General features: G+C 38.5%; 1 protein-coding gene across 1 annotated transcript in view; it reads left to right on the plus strand.

Moving 5' to 3' along the window:
* Positions 1–2,131: 2,131 nt before the first annotated feature.
* Positions 2,132–23,845, plus strand: part of LOC138851170 (rho guanine nucleotide exchange factor 7-like) — a 426,257-nt gene continuing 404,543 nt past the window's right edge. The window contains exon 1 of the mRNA XM_070079943.1: positions 2,132–2,275. The gene's annotated coding sequence lies outside the window, so the exon portion shown is untranslated. The remainder of the gene's footprint in view (positions 2,276–23,845) is intronic.

Raw genomic sequence — 23,845 nt, forward strand, 5'->3', positions numbered from 1 at the left:
TATGTCAATGATATGCCTATCAGTGTCAAGTGCAAACTCCTACTGTATGCAGATGACAGTGCTCTGTTAGTGTCAGGTAAAGACCCACAAGATATTGCTAATGTTTTAACACTGGAACTGGAGTCCTGCAGCAAATGGTTAGTAGACAACAAACTATCATTACACCTAGGGAAAACTGAAGCCATTCTCTTTGGCACGAAACATAAACTGAGAAGGGTAAATAATTTTAATGTTCAATGTAATGGGGAGCCCATCACTTTGGTTTCATCAGTAAAATATTTGGGAATCCCCTTTGACCCATGCATGTCAGGAGAATTGATAGGGAACAGTGTAGTAAAGAAAGCGAATGCCAAACTGAAGTTCCTGTATAGACAAGCACAGTGTCTACCTACTGAGGCTCGCAGGACCCTATGTCTAGCCCTTATACAATGCCATATGGATTACGCTTGCTCTTCTTGGTACTCTGCCTTGACAAAAAAACTGAAAGATAGACTGCAAATCACCCAGAACAAAATCGTAAGATTCATCCTGGGGCTGGGACCAAGAGAACATGTAGGCCAGGATGAATTACAGCAGTTGGATATGCTGAATGTTGAAGACAGAGTAAAACAACTGAAGCTAAATCATGTTTATAAAATTGCTCACAAACAATGTCCAGAATATCTTGCTGTCAATTTTGTCAAGGTTGGGAACCAAAGCAATCATAGTACTAGGGGGAGAGAGCACAACTTTGTAGTACCCACAGTCATTGGCCAGGCATCAAACACCTTTTATTGTACAGCAATAAAGGAATGGAACAGACTACCCGCACATGTCAAAGCCAGTCATAGCGTGAACCAGTTCAAGAAGAGTGCCAAAAGGTGTCTGATGAATGTAGCTACAGAAAGGGAGTTAGTTAGTTAGTTTAATATGTTTATTATGCACCCCATACCCATCCTGTGGGCGGTAGTCAAAAGATTACAGAGGTACATAATTGGTCCAGGGACTGGACTCCAAAGTTTTGATAGCTGAGCAAGTTACAGAGGTAATGAACTCACAATTTACAAAGGTAATGAACTCACAATTTACAAAGGTAATGAACTCACAATTTACAAAGGTAATGAACTCCAGGTAAGTCTGGTCACAATCATGACAAGTTACAAAGGTATTTACAGATTACAGAGGTACGTAATGGGTCCAGGGACTGGGCCCCCAAAGTTTTGATAGCTGAACTAGGTACAAAGGTAATGAGCTCACAAGTTACAAAGGTAATGAATTCTGTAGAATGGTTACTTACGTTTATACTTTGGCTACAATCATGAACAAATTATAGAGTAATGAGCAATTCACACTTCCACACCCGGTCACAACTGTAATGAGTTATTGGTGCAAATATTGATTGTTGAGTCACACACACCACACACACACACACACACACACACACACACACACACACACACACACACACACACACACACACACACACACACACACACACACACACACACACACACAAACACACTTTAGTTTAATATCTTTATGCACCCCATACCCATCCTGTGGGCGGTAGTCAAAAGATTACAAAGGTACATAATGGGTCTATTTTTTAGCTAACATACGTGTAAATTTTACCTTATTCCTTGTAATGACCCTCGTATTGTAGATAGTCTTAATGACCTTGGTGTAGCAGATAATCTTTTTAGTATGATAATAAGATGTTATCTTCATTGTAGAATAATAAGAAAATATTATAACCTTTATACTATAATAATAAGGTAAAAGGACCCCAATGGAAATAAGTCACTCTGTCTGACTTTTTTGGGTTATCCTAGGTTCTCTACACATATGCTGCTATGTATGATAATTCTATGTAACTGTATTTGTGTATACCTGAATAAACTTACTTACTTACTTACTTACTTACTATGTGCACCTGTGCCTAAATAAACTTACAGGTCGCACCGGCCGGGTGAGAGGCGGCGCTTTACTTCTGTTTTTAATGTTGTACTTCATTTTTTGTGCAACTAATATTTATTATTTTATCGTTATCAGGCTGGTGTGGTGATGGTAGCTTAATTATTATGTTGTCAGGCTGTTGTTATGATGGTAGCTTTATTATGATTATTATTATGTTAGGTGGGTAACCCTAAGGTGTTGTTGTTGTTGTTGTTGTTGTTGTTGCGTGTAAAGGAAGTTGCTGCTGTCCTCCAGCATCACCACTCATCTCCAGCATCACCACTCATCTCCAGCATCACCACTCATCTCCAGCATCACCACTCACCTCCAGCATCACCAGGTATACTCACTACTAACACTTGTTGTGGTGAACATATATTCTGGGGTCTCACTTCAACATGTTGTCAACTTATTCCTCAGAAACTGACGTCCATGTGTAGTTAAGATGACATTTTGTTGTGGAAATGTTAATAAAAGTTAATGTAAGCCAACTAATGTTTTGTGGATACTTTGTAATGTTGACAATGTTGATGTTGACAATGTTGGTTGATGGTAATGTTGACAATGTTGATGTTGACAATGTTGGTTGATGGTAATGTTGACAATGTTGATGATGATATTGACGATGTTGACAATGTTAATGTTGACAATGTTGATGTTGATATTGACGATGTTGACAATGTTAATGTTGACAATGTTGATGTTGATATTGACGATGTTGACAATGTTAATGTTGACAATGTTGATGTTGATATTGACGATGTTGACAATGTTAATGTTGACAATGTTGATGTTGATATTGACGATGTTGACAATGTTAATGTTGACAATGTTGATGTTGATATTGACGATGTTGACTGTTAATGTTGACAATGTTGGTTGATGGTAATGTTGACAATGTTGATGATGATATTGACGATGTTGACAATGTTAATGTTGACAATGTTGATGTTGATGATATTGACAATGTTGACAATGTTAATGTTGACGATGTTAATGATATTGTCGATGTTGACAATGTTGATGTTCACCATGTTAATGTTGACAATGTTAATGTTGACAGTGTTGATGATAATGTTGACGATATTAATGTTGATGTTGACGATATTGTCAACATTGTCAACATTATCATTGTCAGCATTGTCAACTTTAACATTGTCAGCATTGTCAACATTGTCAACATTAACATTGTCAACATCATCAACGTTGTCAACATTAACATTGTCAACATCGTCAACATTGTCAACATTAACATTGTCAGCATTGTCAACATTAACATTGTCAACATCGTCAACGTTGTCAACATTAACATTGTCAACATCGTCAACGTTGTCAACATTAACATTGTCAGCATTGTCAACATTAACATTGTCAGCAATAACATTGTCAACATTGTCAACATTAACATTGTCACCACTGTCAACATTGTCAACATTAACATTGTCAACATCGTCAATGTTGTCAACATTAACATTGTCAACATTGTCAACGTTGTCAACATTAACATTGCCAACATCGTCAACATTGTCAACATCATCAACATTATCAACATTAACATTGTCAACATTAACATTGTCAACATCGTCAATGTTGTCAACATTAATATTGTCAGCATTGTTAACATTAACATTGTCAGCATTGTCAACATTAACATTGTCAGCATTGTCAACATTAACATTGTCAACATCAACATTGTCAACATTAACATTGTCAACATCGTCAACATTTCCAACATTAACATTGTCAACATCGTCAACGTTGTCATCATTAACATTGTCAACGTTGTCAATATTGTCAACATTAACATTGTCAGCATTGTCAACATTAACGTTCTTAACATCATCAACATTGTCACCATTAACATTGTTAACATTAACGTTGTCAATATCGTCAACATTGTCGATATCATCAACATTGTCAACATTGTCAACAATGTTAATGTTGGCAATGTTGGCAATGTTAGTGTTGACAATGTTGACAATGTTGATGATGATGTTGACGATGTTGAGAATAAAGTAGAGAATAACTTACCGTTATTGTTTGTTTTAAGTGTCACCTCTGACACTACAACCTCACTCAACCTGAAGAATATCACTGATATATAATAACAACAACCTCGAGAATTAGACACATGTGTAACAACTGGGTATCTTTATTGTGCAGATGTTTATAATAATAATAATATTATTATTATTATTATTATCTTTATTTCTACAATTACATGTTCAAGGTTTACATTCCTAGCTGACACCAATGGGAGCTGTTCAAGTTTCGAACAGCTCCCAACTCGAACAATTATGTAAGAGTATTTATGTAAGTGTACTTTTGGGGGTCTGAAACGGACTAATCTAATTTACAAATAACAAAAAAAAGGCACAATACAGCGACTGGAACGATACACAAATAACTCGCACATAAAAGAGAGAAGCTTACGACGATGTTTCGGTCCGACTTGGACCATTTACAAAGTCACACTAACCAGAAGTGGAGCAGGACAGCTATATATATATATATATATATATATATCCATCCTGCTCCACTTCTGGTTAGTGTGACTTTGTAAATGGTACGTCGTCGTAAGCTTCTCTCTTTTATGTGCGGGTTATTTGTGTAATCTAATTTACATTATTCCTTATGGGAATAAATTCGTTTGGTATCAGCACTCAAACAGCCTTCTGGAACGAATTAAGCTCATAACTCGAGATACCACTGTACAAAGCTCCTGGTTATGCAGGGCATTTCGGACATATTAGGTCAATTTTGTTCCAGGATGTGACCTATGCCTATTTTACTGATGGGTGATCATGGACAACATGTGTCTTAAGGAAATATGTCCTAGTGTTTTTCAGCCATACTGGGGGATCAACCCTTGGACCTCGGTGTGTGAGCTAAGTGTGTTAGTGATCCAGCTTTAAGACACCTATAGTGACGAGTAATTGGCTTTATTAACCCTTTCAGGGTCCAGAGACCAAATTTCAAAGTGTTCACCAGTGTTCAAGAATTTTCAAAAAATAATTTTGTTATTTTTTCTTATGAAATGGTAGAGAATCTTTTTCTGAAGGTAATAAAACAAAAAGTACGAAATTTGATGGAAAATTTACGAAATTATGCTCTCGCGAATTTTGATGTGTCAGCGATATTTACGCATCGGCGATTTTGCCAAATTTGACTCCCATTTTAGGCCAATTATTACATTCCAGTCGACCAAATTCTTAGCTACTTCACTAATTCTACTTCTATTCTATCGACTGAGCACAAGAAATCGCCAAGTCAACTGTTTCAACTACAAAATAAAGTGATTGGAAATTGGTAATTTGGTCAATTTAGTGCAAAGTTCAAAATATTCCAATTTCAAAATAGGGTCCAGAATAAACAATGCAGGCATTCCTGGCACTAAACTAACATTTCCTCTGTTCATTTGTTACGTTTTCAGGCTTTATAAATGAATTCCATTTTGATTTTTAATTCACACAATGAATTTTTATTCAAACCAAAAAATAGAAGATTTACTGTCATGCACCTTTTCAGCTGATGAACACGTTGTTTACGTGCCTCCATTTGTTGTGTATTGACTACAATACTGTGCCCAGTGTGTTCCATCACAAAGTACACATTTTGGAGCATGTTTATGTGTGACAGTTTGTTTAATGTCTGTTATATTCACAGTTTGATAAATGCCTATATGGGATTTACCATTCTGTGGTTTAGTGGGTATACTCTTTTTATACTGAGATGAAGGTTTGTTATCCACGGGATTTGTGGATTTTTCATCTTGTCTCGTTGCTTGCATGCATGAAATTACTGTTTGTAAACCATTGCTAATTTCTTCACAAGTAAAATAGTGTTTATTGAACATAATATTTAATCGTTCAATAGTTTGTGGTGACAACTTATCCTGTACAATACCACTGATAAACCAATCACATTGTCTTAGGTCATATTTAACACCTAGAGATCCTAGACTATTGTCTAATGTGATTCTAAATGCCTGTAAATCTGAAAAACAATGTTTGGGTGGCTTCAGGCTTGATATTAAGACTGCATGTCTAACCCTGGCCTTGTCAGCATCAAAGTAATTGTCTGCTAAGACATGTAAGGCTATTTGATAATTGCCTTTAACCACCGGAAATGACTTAATCAGTTCATAGGGTTCTCCCTTCACAAGACATTTAAGATAATTGAACTTAGCAATCTCATCTATGTCAGTTCGTGAATGTACTATGGACTGAAAACCACTAATGAATTCTTCATAATTATAACCTTGGAAAATAGGTAATGACAAGGTAGGTAAGCTTGGTAATGGGACACCTGTTGTTGTTACAGGTGTAACAGGTGTTTGACCACTAGTTACAGTAGGTCTCTGAGAGTTTTGCGGCAGATAGCCTGTACTCCTGTCAACCTTAATTGTTGATTACTAAAAGTATCCAAAACATTTTTAATTTCATCCTCAGATGGATCTGATTCAAGAAATTCCTTTTCATAATGTGTATAGTCTGAATTAATTATTTCCAGACGTTGTGTAAGTAATTCAAATTTGACCTCAAGATCATCAAAATCTATGTTTGTATCTTGAGTTAATCCTATACAGACTGAAATTAGATTTTCTAATTGTGTAATCTTAGTCTGTAAAGACTGAAACTGAGTTTTCAAACAAGCCATTTTAATGATATACTGAAAATTCTAGCACCACACTTAGAGTGTTTAAAAAACACTGTACTGCTATAAACAGCTGAGTTTTTGTTATGCTTAAGTCAGCAATAATCGAGTCAGACACTACTGACCCACTAAGCTTAACCTCAGGGTCAATGACCATGAAAGGCACAAACTATATATGGGTGGTGTTTATGGCTTGAGTTTGCTGTGTCAGCTTGACAACAATGATTAATCGTAAATAACGATGTTATACACTTCATTTACTATACACTATAAATGTCACTGTATAACTGTAAATTACACGTGAATATTACTTACACATATTAAATGTCACTGTTAATATATATATATGAAAGCTTACATTTTATATATGTAGTGGACCCCCGTTTTCCAATAATCCATTCCTGAGAGCTCATCGTAAACCAAAATTATCGAAAGCGAATCAATTTTCCCCATAAGAAATAATGGAAATCAAATTAATCCGTGCAAGACACCCAAAAGTATGAAAAAAAAAATTTTACCACATGAAATGTTAAGTTTAATGCACACAAACTGAAGAAGACATGCACAGTTTGTAGTACTCTACTAACAATAGAATACATGACACTTCCCTTTAACCCGTAAACGGTCCAAACGTATATATACGTTCTCTACCCCAGTGCCCCGAATATTTTGAAAAATAAAAAAATCATTTTTTTTATAGAAAAAAGGATAAAATAAAATTTTAGGGTCAGTACTTACCGAGATATGAGGCCGCGAAGTTGGCACTTGGCGATCACCTGATGGCAACATGGAGCACAGCCGCTTGCAGAAACTACATATTTACCGTTTTTTTTTTTTCCATTTTTTTTTTACTTGGTTTTCTTGATATGATATGTATGTTTTACAGTAATTCTTTTGATTTCAATGTCAGTTGTTGCTTATACACCAATAATATATACATAATTATTATCATATTGTCGCAGACACATATGTACACACTGACAGGTGATTTTGCACACCTGGCTGAATCACACATTATTATCTACAACTATATACAAGTACAGTAAGGCCCCGCTTTATGGCATTCCGCTAATACGGCGATGTCAGATTATGACCAAAATTTGCTATACGGCAAGTGGTCTTTCAAATACGGCGCCCCCCACCCGGTTTGTTTACATTTTCCATGACCTCATCTATTATGTCAGGAAACTTTCCAGAATTTCAAGTGTTTTAAAGTTACTGCATATTTTATATGTACTCTGATAATTATACTTAAGTGTACCTGTACTTAAATATACTTACACACTGTGCTGGTGTGCAGAAACACATTAAAATCGCATAGTCTCTCTCTACTCATGACGCCAATACTACACAATAATAACCACTCTTTGGCACACTAAATGTCTTATTTTACATCAATATAGGCATTTTCATTAATCCACCTATGATATTTTCCTCAAAATTATATACGAAACCCATTACATAGCATATAAACATGATACATACACTCACACAATAAAAATTGACGTAAATATAAGATTTGTTTAGCAAGCAGCTGTGTAGGTAGTGTTGGAAGAATTACGTTTTCTCTAGTCAAACTGGGGGATAACTGTAGAAAAATATTTTCGTATGCCTTTACTCTATATATAGCAATTCACGACCCTTGTGGGTTTAGTGCTTTTTATAATAATAATAATAATAATAATAATAATAATATTATTATTGTTATTATTATTATTATTATTATTATTATCTTCACTCTAAAAATGGTGTGTTGCTGTTTGTTTATTCTGAACTAACTTGTACAACTTGTACACAATGTAAGAGTATTTGTATTGTGAGGTAATTATTATTATATTAAAAAAAATATTGAGGTAAATGTTTTACAAACTCTTACAAATGGATGTGAATGAACTAAAAGTAGACACATATTAATACGCATTTATTTCGCCTGACCAAGTGATTGTCCACTACCTGTTCAGTTTGTGTTCTTACATTGTCTCAACTCTGTATCTCGTTCTCTCTCTCATTTACTCTTTCGTTAACTTGTTGGCTCTCATTGACGATGGTGTCTAAGGTTAGCTGTGATAAAAAGAGAAGTCGTAAGCCATTTGCTTTAGGTGCCAAGTTAGAGGATGATGGTGTGCCATTCTGATTTTATTCAATAAACACCCTGCCACTCACCTCTCACACATTAATATTAATATTTTAAGGTAAGTAATAAGTGTACTCTGTGTGTATCTTACCTTTTATTGTGTTTTTAATGCCTATTTCTATTGCTAACTTAATATAAGTTAGTGTAAACTTGTTGTCTGGCATTTACTGCATATTTTATGTGTGCTCTGATAATAATACTTGTGGAGCTGTGTGGTAGCCGGGTGGAAGGACAACATTACGTTTTCTCTGCTCAGCCATCAGAGAAAACGTATGAATCTGCGTTTGGCCCAGCCACTCCCTCACTCCGCTTTTGTTTACAATTTTCGGCATGAATTATTCATTACTTCTACCTTCATTTATGATGGCATCTAAAGGTAGTTGTTAGAAATTATTAAATTCAGTGAACAAGGCATGTCGATGTTAATAATATGGCTCTGGGCCACAGTGTAGGTAGCTGGTAGGTGTAGCCCAGGCAGGGCTACACCTACCAGCTACCTACACTGACTTCCTACAAATAAATACTACTCACCTCTCTTCCTATATTAAGACTACATATATTTTAAGGTAAATAATGAGTGTACTGTATGTGTATTTTACCTCTCTGGGATGTTTTAAATATCGTATATTAAGTATGAGACGGGGAGCCAGGGCTACCTACACCTGGGCTACCTGCACCTGACTTCCTACAAGTAAGTACTACTCACCTCTCTCCCTACATTAAGATTACAAATACTTTAAGATAAGTAATGAATTTACTGTGAATGTGTTTTACTTTGTGTGTTTTTAATGCCTGGTTCTATTACTAACTTAATATAATTTAGTGTATACTTGTTGTCTGGCATTTATATGCATTTATAAATGGAAAAAATGGAGTTCTGCCTTCCGGCGATGTCTGCTTTCCAGCGACAGCCTGGAACCTAACCCGCCGTATAAGTGGGGCCCTACTGTATTTACATGTCCCACTTATGTTTCTAGAACTCCACGATTGTATGATACTCCATGAAGCATGGATTCATACAGAGTGCCACCCCACACTGGTGACAAATGTATCATGTGTCCTTTCGCTGTTGGGGTCGTTTTGTGGTGGTAGCACACACAACACACTTTTTCTGGGAATGCTTCTTCTTTGGGGTAGGTGGTATTGGTACCAAGTAGTGACAGTTAGGGATGATTCGGTCTGGCACTTCCCCCACTGGCTGTGGTTGGGGGACAGGTTGTGGTGTGACAGGTTGCTGTTGGGAGGCAGGTACAGGTGTGGTACCATACTTTTTTGCAATATGTTTTACGACATTCAAGGAGAATTCTGCAAAACGTTGTCGTTTTCCTGTCTTTATTTCATACATATTGAATGCATTGAGCACTGCAATGTCTACAAGGTGAAAAAACAGTTTTATATACCACTTGCGACTCCTATGCACACAGTCAACAAACCCTATCATCATGTCACACTTGTCAACGAGTCGCATATTGTTTGTATAGTCGACAACAGCAGCTGGCTTGACAATACGTTCATTGGTCTCCCTGTTCACTTTGTCTGTTTGTACCATCTCGTTTCTGTGGATGGTTGACAGCAATGCCATGTCCCGTTTGTCATGCCATGTCAGTGCCATGATGCCATTGGCATGAAATGCTTGCACTGCACCTTCAATACTGCCTCCACTGAACCTTGGCATATGTTTTCTATTCCTTCTCACTGTTCCACATATATCAGTATTGTTCACACGTAGGAAATCAGCGAGCATAGGGCTTGTATACCAGTTGTCTGTGTACAATGTATGGCCCTTGCCAAGGTATGGTTCCATCATTTTTCGAACAACATCACCAGAAATACCCAACATGCGTCTGGTATCGTCAAGTGTGTTTTTCCCGGTGTATACAATCACATCTAATACAAGACCACTCTCACAGTCACACATAACAAACAGTTTTATACCAAAGCAATGACGTTTGCTTGGTATATATTGTTTGAATGACAAGCGTCCCTTGAACAAAATCAAGGACTCGTCAACAACAATATTCTTGAAGGGATAAAAGTAGGCACTGAATTTCTGCTTCATATAGATAACCACTTCCCGGATTTTGTATAGAAGGTCATTCCTGTTGGGCCTATTCCTGACTGAGAAGTGCAACATTCGTAGCAACAGAATGAATCTGTTGCAGGGAAGGAGGTCACGGAAGACAGGAGTACTGATAAAGTGGTCTGTGGCCCAGTAGTTATGTATATTGTTCTTATAGGTATGTGGCATAAGCATGACAGTGCCAAGGAATAAATACATTTCATCCGCTGTTGTATCTTTCCATCTGCACAGCTGTGACGATTCCCCAACATGATATAACGGTAATAATTGTTCGTCTGGGTCACTATCAAGTTCATTATAGGCTCGTCAAAGTATGACTATAAAAAGTCTAACTCTGTAGACTCATTCGTTATGGGACATTCTGGCAGGATGCCACTTCCACTCGCCTCAAAATCAAAAGGTTCTGGCACAAATATACTTAGTGTCCAGTTCCACTCTCGGTCACATGGTGCAGGGTGGACCTTTGGCATGGGGCGAGGGGGAGCAGGAGGGGGGACAGGAGTGGTGGCAGCACATGGTTGACGGGGTGCCGGGCGGTCCTTTGTCTGTCCACCCACCGTGCCATGTGGTCCAGGCACCATGCCACCCACCACTATTTCCTCCATCCTCCATCGTGACCTGCCACGACCCTTGCCTCTGATTGCACATGGCACACTGCCTGAACGTAGGTAATGACGCCTAAAAGTACGCTTCACTGGTGAATAATGGTCACTGTCACTAGACGAATCCTCTAATGGCATAAAATCAATCTCATCATCACTTATATCACTTTCACTATCACTACTAAAACACCGGGAAAATGATAGTTTGCTCTTGTGTAGTTGCCTATTGGTAACACTCGCCACTCCAGAAGTGCTTGGCCCAGGGTCTGGTGTGGCCACACTGGCCACCCCAGAAGTGCTTGGCCCAGGGTCTGGTGTGGCCACACTGGCCACCCCAGAGGTGATGGGCTGAGGGTCATCTGGGTTATCGTCTATATTTTCACTATTTCCTTGATTATTAGTAGCCACATCTGTGTCAAATCCACTAAACTGACCTTCCATATCACTTTCCTCAAATAATAGTGTTAATATGACGAAGCGTGAGTAAATCACGAGGATGTGCCATGATGTTGACCCAAGATGGAGCTGAATGTAACTGGTCTTACCATGCGGTACCCAGGCGTCCCAGATTTTTTTGATACTGCACACACTGAGTGCGCACATCCATTCTCTCATGTCTAGGCGACTCAGGCCTATCGCGCAAATTTTGAAGGAATGAAAAATAAAACGTAAATATACGTTTGGGGCAGTAGCGGTAAAAACATATATATATGTTTGGACGGTTTACGGGTTAATGAAGATCTGGTGATGATTGTAATGGGATGGGAGGAGGGTAGAGTGTCGAACTTATTGTTTAGAAGGGGAATCCCCTTCCATTAGGACTTGAGGTAGCAAGTCCTTTTCCAGGGTTACTTCCCTTCTTCCTTTAATGCCACTAGGACCAGCTTGAGAGTCACTGGACTTCTGTCGCACAACATATCTGTCCATAGAGGCCTGTACCTCTCGTTCCTTTATGACGTTCCTAAAGTGGTTTACAACATCGTCATTGTACAGGTTGCCAACACGGCTTGCAGGAGCTGTGTGAGGGTGATTTTCATCAAAAAAGGTTTGCACTTCAAGCCACTTTGCACACATTTCCTTAATCTTTGAAGTAGGCAACTTCTTCAGTTTCTCTATCCCCTCCTCCGAAGCAGTTTTCCCAGGCCTGGCCTCTTGCTGTTGAAGATGATCTAGCAGCTCATCAGTGGTTAGTTCGTCATTGTCCTCCTCCACCAACTCTTCCACATCCTCCCCACTAACCTCCAACCCCAAGGACTTCCCCAGTGCCACAATGGATTCCTCAACTGGCATAGGATTCCCAGGGTTAGCCTCAAACCCTTCAAAAATCCCTTTTGTCTACACATTCTGGCCACAGTTTTTTCCAAGCAGAGTTCAAGGTCCTCTTAGTCACTCCCTTCCAAGCCTTACCTATAATTGTAGATGAATGGTTCAAAGAACCGACATGTTGTTAAATTAGACACATGTGCAACTCTTGGGTATCTTTATTGAGGAAACGTTTCGCCACACAGTGGCTTCATCAGTCCATACATAGGAGAAACTTGAAGAACAGGAGGAGAATGAGGTAATCAGTCCCTCAACCTTGAGTCGATGTTTACACAATTGAGGATATTAAAGTGATCCTTCCAAAACTCTTTTAGAGTCAATAGAGTGTCTGTGGTCACTTCAAAGCACCTTTCAAACATAGCTTTTGTGTACAGTTTCTTGAAGTTGGAAATGACCTGCTGGTCCATGGGCTGCAGGAGAGGAGTGGTATTAGGAGGCAAAAACTTGACCTTAACCCTTTGAGGGTCGACAGGCCCTCTCCGAAACTCGTTCTCAGGGTCGGCCAAATTTAAAAAAAAAAATTATTTTTTCTTATGAAAAGATAGAGAATCTTTTCCCGATCATAAAGACACCAAAAGTTTGAAATTTGATAGAAAACTTACGGAATTATGCTCTCGCAAAGTTAGCGGTCTCGGCGATGTTTACGCATCGGCGATTTTGCCCACTTTGAGCCCCATTTTCGGCCAATTTCACTGTACTAGTCGACAAAAAACATGAATATTTCGCTAGAACTCCATTTTTTCTATCGAATGGGTGCAAGAAACCACTCATTTATGAAATTCAACTATCCAGTACAGTGGTCAGAATTTAGCAATTTTGCCAATTTCACACAAATTTCAAAAGATGCCAATTTCCGAATAGGGTCCAGAATAAACAAGAAAGACATTCCTGGCACTAAAATGACATTTCCTCTAGTCATTAGTCATGTCTCAAGTCCCCTCTTATATTCTTTTGCTTTCCACTTTGAATTTTTATTTTCACAAAAAATATAAGATTTACTGTTATGCAGACTACTGCATTAGTGTAAAAAATGGTATAAATATTATTGGTGCACTTGTGAAAGAATATTAGACTCACCAGTTGACGTGTATTGCACGCTTGGCACGATTTGTTTACTTTTGAAGTTTGGTAAAAATCGAACATTTCTGCTACTTTGAGCTCAATTTCAAGGCACCTTTCTTTGTAAAACCAGTCAAAATCATCTCAATTTCTGTAATATGTCTTCCATTCTATAAAATGAGACCAAGAAAACTAGAATACAACAATAAATACCTTACGAAAATACACTGCAAAGTCGCTGATTTATTCAAAAAAAATGGTCAAAGTTTTTTTTTTTCTCATTATGCACTGTGTGCTGCAGGATTTTTTTTAGACTGTGCACACTGACCACATAGACCCATTCTTTCATATGAAGGCCTACCAGCTTTCTCCCACTAGATTTGAGGCCGCTAGAATTTATGAGTACTAGTACGTCAAAAACCCCTACGCGTAAGACGTACTAGTACGACGAAAACCCTCAAAGGGTTAATGAAGCTCATGTCCCCAGAAAGTCGCTCTGCCAAGTCTGTAGGATGACCAGGGGCATTGTCTAATACCAGGAGGCACTTAAGGTCTAATTTCTTTTCAATTAGGTAATTTTTCACATTGGGGGCAAATGCATGGTGTAACCAATCATAGAAAAAGCCCCTAGTGACCCATGCCTTACTGTTTGCCCTCCACAGCACACACAAATTAGCTTTGAGGATATTCTTTTGCTTGAATGTTCTAGGAGTTTGTGAGTGATACACCAATAAAGGCTTCACTTTGCAATCACCACCAGCATTGGCACACATCAGAAGAGTAAGCCTGTCTTTCATAGTCTTATGTCCTGGGAGTGCCTTTTCCTCCTGAGTAATGTAGGTCCTGCTTGGCAATTTCTTCCGAAGCAGGCCTGTTTCATCGCAATTAAACACTTGTTCAGGTTTCAAGTCTTCACTGTCTATGTAATCCTTGAATTCCTTCACATATTTTTCAGCTGCTTTTTGGTCTGAACTGGCAGCCTCACCATGCCTAATCACACTATGTATGCCACTACGATTCTTAAATCTTTCAAACCAACCTTTGCTGGCCTTAAATTCACTCACATCACCACTAGTTGCAGGCAATTTCTTTACCAAATCGTCATGCAACTGCCTAGCCTTTTCACAAATGATCGCTTGAGAGATGCTATCTCCTGCTATCTGTTTTTCATTTATCCACACCAATAACAGTCTCTCAACATCTTCTAACACTTGCGGTCGCTGTTTCGTAATCACCGTTGCACCTTTTGCAACAACAGCTTCCTTGATTGCCGTTTTCCTGGTCACTATAGTAGAGATGGTTGATTGGGATTTTGTATACAACCTGGCCAGCTCCGACACACACACTCAACTTTCGTACTTTGCAATTGTCTCTTTCTTCATTTCAATAGTCATTAGCACCCTTTTTCTCGAAGGGTTGGCACTAGGAGCTTTCTTGGGGCCCATGGTGACTTATTTTGCAGAAACAAGCACCAAAAAAACTGTGATAATATGAAATGTACCGAATGTATCCTTAGATGCGAGCGCACTGACTGGCTTGTAAACACTGGGACACATGGGGCAGTTCAGGCCACACGTGGACACGTCTCGGACGAATCGCATATACCGGGTTTTTTAATGGGAACCGAGGCAAAATTTTTGTGTTAAAATGTATCGAATACCGGATTTATCGCATACCGATGGCATCGCGAACCGGGGGTCCACTGTAGTTTTCTTTAATATAACAGTTATATCCATAAGAAACTTAAACACAATTTCGTCTCTTAATCTCTGTCTATAAACATTATAAACACTATGTGTATATACACTCAGACAAACTGAACATCAGTTGGGTTACTGCTGTCGTCAACATTTCTCGAGCTGGAGCAGTAGATGCCTTGTGCCATTCCCCGTTTTCTTGTTGGGTGAGTCACCCAGCTCCCATTTTCTTTGGGTGAACACTGGACGAGTGCCCGTTTACTTTTGGCTGCCCATTCTCTGTCTCAGTAGTAGTAACCACTTTTAGTATATGTACTTGCTTCGGCAGTACATATACTAAAACTGGTTACTACTACTGAGAACCAGGTATACGGCTTGGGCTGATTCTATACAATGTCAAAGTACACAACATGAAACATTATAGATACATAAGTAGAACATTGGAATGAAAGCTTACGTAACTGAAACTGTAATGTAATACAAGGTATACTATAGTACAACTTAAAACTCAACAAATGAACAACGAACTCAACATTGAGATTACAAGTGATAAAAACAAAAATTTTGATCGATCGATCTGTATTCGTGTGATCTACGGATTCTGAGGAAGGAATATATACAAAGAAAGAGTGTTTAACAGAAAGGCAGATTCGGTGCACGCAAATCTAGACTGTTAACTCTCAGAATGCGGAGAGAACATGAACACAAAAAAAAAAAAAATTCTTTAATACTGATAAGTTGATACTGTAATTATTCATCTATACAGGTTATTTACATTTAACCCCAACTCTGCTAGGGTGTGATTGACATATGCAGAATGGGTGTCATCTCTGGGAGGATCAAACTCTGTAGCATTGGCTAACTCATGCTGTATTTGAGGCAAATCTGAATTGGAAGTTACAAATGATACTTGAGGATTTCTCAATACCTGTCGTGTACGTAGGGAATAACGACATTCAGGTTGATCTTCTGACTGAGTATCAGAGGAAGAGAGTACAGGATCAGGAGGATTGTCAGAGTCTGTCACATTAGTCTGGGTTGGAACATCATTATCATCACATACTAACTTCATATGATCCAAATGCGATTCTTTATACTGACCAGTACTAATCTCTCTAACCTTATACTTATTACCAGTGATATGTTCAACTACGCGATAAGGACCAACAAACCTTTGATCAAGCTTTGGCATTGCAGACGTTTTGTTAAAATTAATCAGCATAACTCTCGAACCTACTTTGATTTTGGATGGCTGTGATCGAGTGTTTGCGACTCTTGTAAATTCTGCTGTTGATTTATGAAGTGTTTCACGGATTCTTCTAAAAACACTTTGAGCTAAGCTGGTACGAGTTGCTACGAAATCATCAGGGTTGTAATTTGGTTTCGGATTAGAATATAACAACTCATAAGGCAAACGTTTGTCTACACCATACAATGCATAATGTGGAGTGTCACCTATAGAAACATTGTAAGCAGAATTTATAGCACACTGCACATCAGGTATAACTTCATCCCAAGTTTCACTATTGGGATTGATAGTGGCTCTCAATACATCAAGTACTTTCTTATTGGTTCGTTCCGCTAACCCATTGCTGGCAGGATGATGAGGAACAATGGTGGACTTAGTGATCTTGTACAAGGTACACAAATTTTCAAGAATTTCATTACAGAATTCACCTCCGTTATCTGTTACTAGGGACTTAGGAGTGGTATGCCTGCAGATAATGCGTTCTTTAAACGCTTTGGCTACTGTCTCGGCAGTCTTATCTGCAATAGGGACTAACTCGCAATATCTGGTGAAATGGTCTACCATAACACACAGATGTTTGTTACCTTGGAGGGAACATTGGAAATTAGTTAACAAATCTAGCGCAACTCTTTCCCAAGGTTCGCTAGTAGTTGGATACACTTGGATTGGATTAGGACCATTAGCATTGCCTTTATGTTGCATGCAGACACTACATTTCCTAACATACTCAGAAATATCAGTTGCCATACGAGGCCAAAAGTATTTCAATCTGGCTTGTTTTACTGAACGATCCATACCAGGGTGTGCAACACCTGGTACATCGTGAACTAGCTGTAAGGCTACATTCACTAGTGTCTGTGGAATTACTAACTGGTATACTCTTCTGCTAGGAGTACCCAACTCTGCTGTTCGATACAGTAATTCACCCCTCGGAGATTGAAGCAATTAGCACACGAACTAAGCCAGGAAGCTTGAAACGGCTGCAACAGGCTTGCAGGCAGTAGGTAGTGAGTGAGGGTATAAGCTGCTGGCTGGAGGGTGTGAGGGGAGGGCATTCACCTTTGACCCTGCCGGCCACTCACAACAGTCTTCAAACGCCTTGAATTACCCTTAAAAACGTAAATCCACGCTCCACACCGCTGTACACCATTTATCATGTGGGAGTTCGATACGTGGATTAGGGTAGAAATACTCACGTAGGCTGTTAATTACGTATTATTACTGTTATGTGGACAGAGCCCGCAGCCGTACCTATCTCCTTGGTTACACTCGTAAAACTGACCAGGCGGCTGGCCAGTACCCCGTAGTGGGTGTTTTGAAATAGTGTCAGCTCAGCACAATATGAACGACCGTGACTCAAGACGGTTGGTCGTTGAGTCAACGGACAGGTTACTGGTAACTGGTTACTGGTAATTGGTTACTACTACTGAGATCTGTGATTGACTCTGGAGGGACTCATTTATACTGATTATATTGTAAAACACTAGTTTTACAGTTTTTTTTTTTGAATGACCTTGGCTTGTAGGTTATTTGTACTCTGTAGTACAACATTTGGACCACAGTGTGGCCTTTATCCGGTTCGAGCACGACCAAACTGTTGAGAAATGGTTTACTAGCTTAGTTTAAAGATAGGGAAAACTTAGCTTAGAAAGACAGCTCATCGCCTGCACAGCCGCTCCTGCAGACGAGGTCTTGAGAAGCTGTATCATCCATTTCACAACGGGCTGTAAAAGATTATATTATGTTATGTATGATAAATTACCCCTAAGGGGTGTTATGTCAGCATATTTCATTCATTGATGGCTGACGTACGTACTTGTGTGGACTCAAAAGTCCGCACCTCACTGCCGACTATAGGTCGATTACAGACTTCTTGCGAAACAAGAACTGCGCAGTCCCCCATTCTACAAGAAATCTGTAACCTACCTTGCTCTTGTAGTGTGAGCTATGGTGTTCTTCACACCCTTGACAGGTATCGGTGACTTGATAGAAGCTGAAGTGTCCTTGGATGTCCACGTTTTCCATAGTCTAGGAATACGCACACTGGTACACTATGTTCCACAACATTTGTCTTTATTGTTCACAATCTTATCACTGAAGAAGCTGATCACACTTCTCTGTAAGTGTTTATTGTGTTTTGTGAGACACTTTGTTCACACTAACGCACGGATCAGTGTTCTTTGTTGGTTATCCTGGCGTCAGTGTGACTCTCAGTAGAGTCAAAAGTAATCTGACCTCACAGTGCCCTATGCCGCTCCATGCCCCTCAAGATAAAGGAAAAGCTGACCTAGTACTTTTTGCTTCCTTGCCAAATTTCCTCCATGAAGCAAACCCCCCATTGTTGATCTGGCCTACAATTGTGTATGGCTGTGTAACCAGGAATGGCATAGACATCTGTAGTATCCGGCTTTAACCCTTTCAGGGTTTTGGACGTACTAGTACAGCTTACGCAAAAGGGTTTTTGATGTACTAGTACGCCTAAATTCTAGCACCCTCAAATCTAGTGAAAGCTGGTAGGCCTGCAAATGAAAGAATGGGACTATGTGGTCAGTGTGCACAGTATAAAAAAAGTCCTGCAGCACACAGTGCGTAATGAGAAAAAAAAAACTTTTACCGTGTTTTTGGATTAAAACAGCAACTTTGCACTGTATTTTCATATGGTATTTATTGTTGTATTTAGCTTTCCTGGTCTCATTTTATAGAATGGAAGACATACTACAGAAATTGAGATGATTTTGACTGGTTTTACAATGAAAAGTATCTTGAAATTCAGCTCAAAGTAGCAGAAATGTTCGATTTTACCAAAGTTCAAAGGTAAACAAATCATACTAAGCTTCCAATACACGTAAACTGGTGAGTCTAATATTTTTTCACAAGTGCGCCAATATTATTTATACCATTTCTACACTAATGCAGTAGTCTGCATAACAGTAAATATTTGATTTTTTTGAGAGAATAAAAATTCAAAGTGGAAAGCAAAAGAATGTAAGAGGGGCATGGGGATGTGACTAATGAACAGAGGAAATGTTATTTTAGTGCCAGGAATGTGTTTCTTGTTTATTCTGGACCCTATTTGGAAATTGGCATCTTTTGAAATTTGTGTGAAATTGGCAAAATTGCTAAATTCTGACCACTGTATTGGATAGTTGAAATTGGTAAATGGGTGGTTTCTTGTACTCATTTGTTAGAAAAAAAGGAGTTCTATTGAAATAGTTAGGATTTTTGTCGACTAGTACACTGGAATTGACCAAAAATAGGGCTCAAAGTGGGAAAAATCGCCGATGCGTAAACATCAAGACCGCTAACTTCACGAGAGCATAATTCCGTAAGTTTTCCATCAAAATTTATACTTTTGGTGCCATTATGGTCGGGAAAAGATTCTCTATCTTTTCATAAGAAAAAATAATTTTTTTTTGAAATTTGGGTGACCCTGAGAACAAGTCTGGGAGAGGACCTGGGGACCCTGAAAGGGTTAACCAGGTTTCGGTGAGAGTAATGATGGACGTAATGTTATGCAGGGAATTTAGTAATGCTGCGAGGTCATTGTAATGTTTGGCTAAAGATCTGACATTGTAGTTAAAGACAGTTATGTTGTTGTTGGCTCTGAGAAGTGCCTTTGCTTGTTCTGCTGTGTAGTAATTACAGTTGCTGTTTGATTCATTTAAGTAATTCAATAAGAGGTTGGTATCAGGATCAGTGCTTGTAATCATAAGATTTATAGTGAATCTATAATTAGACTTAAGTATAAGACAATGTAAATATTCTAAAGCTAAAAAGTAGCACCTTAATTATTTTAACAAATGTGAATATATGAACTAAGGTAGTTCTTTAAAGCTAAAATAAAGGAGAAAATATACAAGGGACTAAAATAAGTAGTGGTGAAGAAATAAAGTTGTAATAAAATAAAGGAGCTATGGAATATAATAGTAAAATAATGAAAGTATTACACTTTAGCACCTGAAAATAGCACCTTAATTATTTTAACAAATGTGAATACAGGTCCTCCATCACAAATCCGGCATCATTGGGACCTGTAGTGTGACGGATTACTGAGTTTGCCGGATTACAGAGTGGTTAGGTTAGAATACACTTAATAAACTTAACCAACTTGACTTGCACAAAGTTCATTGAACATCGGCAAAAATCGAACATTTCCGCTACTTTGAGCTCAATTTCGAGGTACTTTTTATGAAAGCAATCAAAATCATGTCTATTTCTGTAATATATCTTCCATTCTATCAAATGAAACAAAAAAAAAAAAAACGAGAATACAACCATAAAAACCATAGGAAAATATACCACAAAGAGGCGGCTAATGGGTGAGAAGTGAACTCCCTTATTTATCGTCCATCTTTTTTATTTTGGGTGTACGTTAAGAAGCATCTTTCCATCATACAGTGCCCAAGTTTCAGTGAGATAGCCCAACAAATAACTGAGAAAAAACAATATTTACCAAAAATCATGGCAAGCCCAAGCCAGGTACTGGAAATAAGTCACTTTGTCTGACTTTTTTGAGTTATCCTAGGTTCTTTATACATATGCTGCTATGTATGATAATCTATGTAACCGTATTTGTGTATAGTACCTGAATAAACTTATTACTTACTTCTAGTCTGTCGACTGAGTACAAGAAACCTCCCATTCACCTCTTTCAACTACCCAATAAGGTGGTCAGAAATTGGCAATTTGGCCAGTTTCACAGATGCCAGTTTCAAAATAGGGTCCAGAATAGACAATGCAGACATTTCTGGCACTAAAATAACATTTTCTCTGTTCATTAGTCATGGCTACAAGCCCCTCTTATATTACTCTTGCTTACCATTTGGAATTTTTATTCACACAAAAACATAGAAGATTTACTGTTATGCAGACTGCTGCATTATTGTAATTGCATAGATAATGTCAACCCATTCTTGACTGCGTATTGGAATTTGGACTGGCAGGCGGACAGGTATTCGGCGGTGATGTCATTTGTTTATTTGAGCATAGCTAAAGAATAGAACTTTTCTGCTACTGTGAGCACAATTTCAAGGTACTTTTCATCATGAAAGCAATCAAAATCATATTTATTTCTGTAATATATCTTCCATTCTATCAAATGAGACCGAAAAAACAAGAATATAACCATAAAAACCATACAAAAATATACCTCTAAGCGACCGCTATTGGCTGAGAAGTGAACTCCGCTATTTATGGTCTGTTTTCTTTCATTTTTGGTGTACATTAAGAAGTATTTTTCCATCATACATTTATTTTTTTTTATTTATTTTATTTATTAATTTAAACATGATACAGAGAAGTACAAGGAATACAATTTTTGAAGTGCATCATGCCAAAGCCCCTTGTATGCAGAGCATTATGGGCAGGCTTAAAATTAACCTAAGACTAACTAAGCAATGATATATTCAGTGGTACAAAAATTATTGTAAAACAGATAACAATTTAGTACAAATGAGTATTACAAAGACAGGCCATATGGTCATTTACTGTGTTGCTGTGTAATCAGTAGAATGGAGTATTCTGTTAGGTAATGAAGTTAAATGTAACAAAGTTTGATTGGGTCACAGGTTGACACTTATGAGATACAATAATGAGATACATATATGAGATACAATTTATAAGATACAATTATTCAGTATTTATTTAGTTGTGGGTGAGTTGGTGATTTTTGAGAAGAGACTTGAATTTATAAACAGACAGTGTTTCTTTTATATTCACAGGTAATGAATTCCAGATTTTAGGGCCTTTTATGTGCATTGAGTTTTTGCATAGCGTGAGATGGACACGAGGAACATCAAAGAGTGATCTGTGCCTTGTGTTATGGTCATATGTTCTGTTAAGGTTGGTAAGGAGATGTTTGAGGGGAGGGTTTATGTTAGTTAAGTGTTCTATGTATGTAGTAGGTGCAGTAATAAGTATGGATGTTTTGTATTGTGAGTAGGTTTAGAGTTTTGAATATTGGTGGAGTGTGTTGTCTGTAGTTGGAATTTGTTATCATTCTGACTGCAGCCTTTTGTTGGGTGATTAGTGGTCTGAGGTGGTTTATTGTTGTTGAGCCCCATGCACAAATTCCATAGGTGAGATAGGGGTAAATAAGTGAGTGATATAGGGCCAGGAGGGCTGACTGTGGAACATAATACCGTATCTTCGATAGTATGCCTACGGTCTTGGAAATTTTTTTGGAAATTTGTTGTATATGTGTTTGAAATTTGAGTCTATTATCAAGGTGGATTCCTAAGAATTTTCCCTCTGTGAGTTTTGTAATAGGTGATCCATTTATCATTATGTTTAGAGACACATGTGTAGCTCTGTTACCAAACTGAATGTAGTAGGTTTTGTCAATGTTTAGAGTAAGTATGTTGGTCCTCATCCAGGTTGATATTTTCTGTAATTCGGTATTTACAGTATTGGCTAGCATGACTGGGCTCGGGTGAGAGAAGACGTATGTAGTGTCATCTGCAAATAGTGTGGGTTTGAGTAGTTGCGATGCATTTGGTAGGTCATTTATGTATATGAGAAAGAGAAGAGGGCCTAGGACACTTCCCTGTGTATAACCAATGTTTAATTGGTGAACTGAAAGTGGGTGGTTAATGATAGACGTCTTCGGAGGTTTCTTAGTTTATTGAAAATGTTGTGGTGGGTACTCAGGCTTGCGTGTTGTGCCCATGGCCCAGGAGGGCCATCCCACGATAGAGCTACTAGTAGGCCTTGTGTCTTCCTGCTAGGCCGCTGTGTGAGTGAGAGTGTGGGACCAGCTTCCCACAGACCTGGACAGGCCCGGAGGGCAGCACTTTAGTGGCGTGAAATATGGACTGAGCTGGCAGACAGCATGGACTGTCTGTGCAGACAGTACAGGCTGTCTACGTACGCTCGGCCACCTACCGCATGTTGTCCCAATGCGACAGTACTGGTGGTAAAAAACTCGGTCTCTCTCTCGTAGGAACAGGGCACAGAACACAAAATAAAAACATGTACATGTATATACATATGGACATGGAAAAAAACTTCCTACAGGGAGGGAAGAAAAAAAACATGTGGGGTGTGCTAAACATCGTGGTCAAAGGCAGTGAGCGTTGAAGGGCATCACTGCACGCCTTCCTGTGTCTGGAC

The sequence above is a fragment of the Cherax quadricarinatus genome, unplaced genomic scaffold (assembly GCF_038502225.1).
Source record: "Cherax quadricarinatus isolate ZL_2023a unplaced genomic scaffold, ASM3850222v1 Contig52, whole genome shotgun sequence".
NCBI classification, from domain to species: domain Eukaryota; kingdom Metazoa; phylum Arthropoda; class Malacostraca; order Decapoda; family Parastacidae; genus Cherax; species Cherax quadricarinatus.